Raw genomic sequence first — 4,646 nt, forward strand, 5'->3', positions numbered from 1 at the left:
CAAACTGGCGGATCTAACCACAAAACAGGCTGCTCAATCACCAGGACCCCACTCTTCCTCTCCTGCTCAGGTCCTTCTCATGGCCCCTATGACCTTATCCCAGTACACACCCCAAGAAATACAACACCTCCAATGGTTGGGAGCACAAAGAAAGGACAACTGGTATACTCTGTCCGGTTGCTATGTCCTCCCTACCATACAAGCTAAGCAAATCCTTTTAGATTTCCATAATTCAGTTCATATAGGCTATGAACCCCTACTACATCTTCTTCAGCCCTTATATTACTCTCCCACAAAAGGACACGCTATCTTCTAACCTTAGTAGATACCTTTTCAAGTTGGTTTGAGGCTTTTCCCTGCACTTCAGAGGATGCTGCAGCAGTAACACATGCTTTCACCTCAGAATCATCCCTCATTTTGGCCTCCCCACCAGTCACTCACTTGCCTACGGGCTGCCCCTGTAAACCCACAGTCCCTTTGAGCTTATGTACGGTAGACCCTTCACTCTCACACCTCTCCCTTCTGGCTCATCACCTTTAGGCCAGTATCTCCCTACTCTTTCGCTCAGTAGGGATCTTCTTTGGGAACAGGCCAACCTTCTATAACCTCATCCTTTCCCCACCACCCCCTCAGACTTTAAACTGAGCCCAGAACAGCAAATATACATTAAAACCGGAATCCCAAAGCCTCTCTCGCCATGCTGGGAAGGGCCTTATACAGTACTTCTCACCACCCCCGCGGCAGTAAAGGTACTAGGAAAGGCCCCTTGGTATCACTTATCCTTGGTAAAACTAGCACCTGAGACTTTACCCAAAGAATCTGCTAACACCAAGCCAGAGGGGTCCCTCTGCTCACCCCCAACCCAACATCTCCTCACACTTCGTCCATTTTAGGACCCACAAAACTGAAAGTCTCCAGGACCTTCGCTCTTCCCCCAACCCCATAAGAAGGAAGATCTTTCCCCGGCGATTATCCTCTCACTTTTGCAGGCCGCCTCACGTCCTTCACACAAGAGCTACTGTTATACCATCTGTTCTAGTACTTGCTACAGGATTGGCCAGTGCTGCCCTAAAGGAGTGTAACATTATGGGAAGATCTTTCCTGGCCCTCCTTTACCTCCTATCAGTAGGACTCTTCTTAGCAATGTCACTGTGGCAATGTCCCCTTTAAATTCTTTTGGCTCCCTAACCCTTTGCATCCTTCCCATGTTTTCCCTCCTATCTCAATGCTCCCCCTTACTTGGAACATGGAGGCTCCAGGTCCGCAGGGACGATGCAATCCTCAGCGAATCAGCCTGGTCCCCAAGCGACTCATCTGTCTCCCACTTCGTGAGAAACTTTTTGTGGTCACCCCCTCCCCCATCGATGCAGCCCGCAATGTTTCCACAAACGTCTCTTCACTTTCCTCCAATATCACCTCAGTGGGGACTGTCAGCGTTGTGCGGGGCCTGCCCACACTCTGCCTCACTGACACCAAACGCTGCCACTCACTTACCCCTCCTCATCCGTGCCCTAAAACCGGAATACACTTCCTCTGTAAAACTACGTTATCCTGCTGCCTGCCCGCTACTACTACGATTTCTTGCATATTCTTTTGGCTCGTCCCTGACATCACCCTCCAGACAGATGGAGAGATGGAGACGGGCCTGGGACTAACTTTGTCCCCCCGCTCAGGAAGTGCCCCTGCTCCCGTAGGGCACTAATTGGACCTTTGAATTGGGGCAGGGATCCTTCCTGGAACTGGCATAGCAGGCCCTGCTACTGCCTCTCAATTCTACCAAAAACTCTCAGAAGAACTAAGTATAGATAGCATCTCCTCCCTCCAGTGACAGTTCACCTCACTCGTGACAGTTGACAGTCGCTTTACAAAACTGTCAGGCCCTTGACGTCCTTACAGCCGAGAAGGCAGGTACCTGCCTCTTCTTGGGGGAGGAATGCTGTTATTACATAAATGAGTCTGGGGTGACCCAAAACAACTTCAACCATCTCCCTGAACCCTTGGATGCCCCGGCTTATGCCCCTACTAGGGACCCCTAACTGTGCCTCATCCTACTTTTTGGCCCCTGTCTCTTTTAGTGTTTCTCTAATTTCTTGCAGGCTTTCACCAACTAAAAGGTCGCCGAATTGTCCATGCAAGGAAGATATCAGCCCCTCAGAATCAGTGACCCTTCCCCGGAGGAATACAGCCTCCCCACACGAAACCAATACCCCGCCACCTAAATCTTTTATCTTTCCCATATCTTTGCCCATCTCCAGCAGGAAGTAGCTTCAGAAGAATGAGACCTCTGCCCATTTTCCCTTTTTCCTATACTTAAAAGGCAGGAATAATAGATCTGCAACATAACCAGCGCCACTTTAGACAAGCCCAAGTACAAAATGGCACCGTCCACCTCCTCCCCTCCTCTCACCCTTTACGAGAAGCCTCCTGACTTAAACAGAAACCCCTTTTGCTTCTGCAAGGACTCAGTTCTCCACCCCATCCACATTAGCATAATGCCCCTCCTTGATGGTATCAGCCAGCCCTTGGTGCACTACATAAGCCCTACCACCCCCACACCTGATACTGTGGATGCCTGACACTCTGAGCACAGCCCAGCGGATTTCTTCCTTTAACAAAGCTTGAACAGTACCAGCATCTTGGCTCACTTTCTTTCAAGCCTCTCCCTGGAGGAGCAGATCCCCACTGGGATGACTTCTATCAATAAGCATTAGACATTTGCTATGGTTTGAATGTGCCTCCTAAAGTTCATGTGTTGGAAACAATCCCCAACACAACAGTGTTGAGAGGTGGGAAATTTAAGAGGTAATTAGGTCAAGAGCACTCTGCCCTCCTGAATGCATTAATGCCATCATCTCGGGTGTGGCGTCCTTATAAGGGACAAGTTCGGCCCCCTTCCCTCTTGATCCCTTGTGCTCTCTTGCCCCTTCTGCTTTCTGCTTTCTACCTTCTGTCTTCTGCCATGGGATGACGCAGCAAGAAAGCCCTCACCACATGTCGGCACCTTGATCTGGGACTTGCCAGCAACCAGAACTGTAAAGAATAAATTTCTTTTCTTTATAAATAACCCAGCCTGGGGCATTCAGTTACAGCAACACAAAATGGACTACCAAAGCATTTCTACCTATGCTCTTCCCACCTCCACCCACACCTCCTCCAGCCCCACCCTGGCATTTCAAAGACTAGGTCCCTTCCGTGGTGCTTCTGGCTCAAGCCTACAGCCAGATTTCCTGGGGCACCCCTCTCTCCCCAGGGCCTCGCCCTGGAGGAGAGGGTATTGTCTCCCCTCTTCTCTCAGGAATCACATAGGATTCTAGCTGAGATAACTGAGGAAAATAGATTCCTTCTTTCTTCTCAATTCTTTCCCTACCCACCACCCAAGAGATCACTTGGTTAGAATGGACATTTTTTTCTGATTATATAGGATTTCATACTATATATTTTTTAACCTGCTTTTTTTCACTTCTCAAGGAAATCTTTCCATGTGATCTCATTTTTTAAATTGCATGATGTTCCATCATATGACTGCTTTGTAATTGATCAAATGAGATTCTGCAGGGCTTACCACAGTACCTGACTCATAGTCCTACTCAAGGAATACAGGCTATGATATTAGTTAGACTCAGTAACAGGGGAGAGAGAAACCTAGCTCCATCTGGCTTAGACAATAAGGGGAACTTAATGGCTTATAAAGTCTACAGGTGCAGCAGTGTTTGGGGTGGGTTTAATCTGAAGAGTCCCTTTCTTTCCCACTTCCACCTCTGCCTTCCATGGAATCAGCTTCATCCTGACACCAGCTCCCTTTGTGGTTGTAAGGTGGCTGCCAACGGCACCCAGGGCTACAGAGGGTATTTGTTCACATCCAGAGAGAGTACCCACAAGCCTGTGTCTCATTTTGCAACAACTCTGAAAGGCCATCTCAGTTCCAATGCTTCTTATGTGTTTCAGATATCTATAGCCACACAACAAACCATCCGAAATTTAGTGGCTCAAAACAACAACAGTTTGTTATTTCTCATGATTCTACGGGTTGACAGGGCTCAACTGGGTGGTTCTTCGCTCCATATGGTAGAGCTGAGGTTACCCATGTGGCTATATTCAGTTGGGAGTTTGGCAGGAGCTAGAGCACCCAACATTGTCTGTCATCCTCCAGGGTCTCTCTCCACATTGCCTTCATCGTTCAATAGTCTAATATGGGCTTCTATACATAGGGCAGCTGAATTTCAAGGAGTGTTCCAAGAGGAAAAGCCCCCTGGGCAGGCATTTAGCAAGTCTCTGCTTGCATCATTCTTGCTAATGTCTCATTGGCCAAGCCGAGTCAACATGGAATTACACAGGAATGTGAATACCAGAAGGCATAGTTTATAGGGGGCTGCCAATGTAACAATCTAGCACAGTCTGCCCTCTTGACTCCTAATAATTCATATCCATTGCAAATAAAAGAGTCACCCCTAAAAATAGAAACAACTTCCAAAGTATCTTTCCCTGACAGCATCAGACTCAGGCTTGAGGTTCCGGATCTCACCATCAAAATCAGATCCAGGTGGGGATGATGCTGTTCAGGTGAGGTTCCTTAAGTGCTGTTCCTAGGTGCAGAGGCTTGGGAACTAAACAGACAAGTTATTCCCCCCACCCCCACCCCCTACACA

The sequence above is a fragment of the Cynocephalus volans genome, chromosome 1 (assembly GCF_027409185.1).
Source record: "Cynocephalus volans isolate mCynVol1 chromosome 1, mCynVol1.pri, whole genome shotgun sequence".
Classification (NCBI taxonomy): Eukaryota; Metazoa; Chordata; class Mammalia; order Dermoptera; family Cynocephalidae; genus Cynocephalus; species Cynocephalus volans.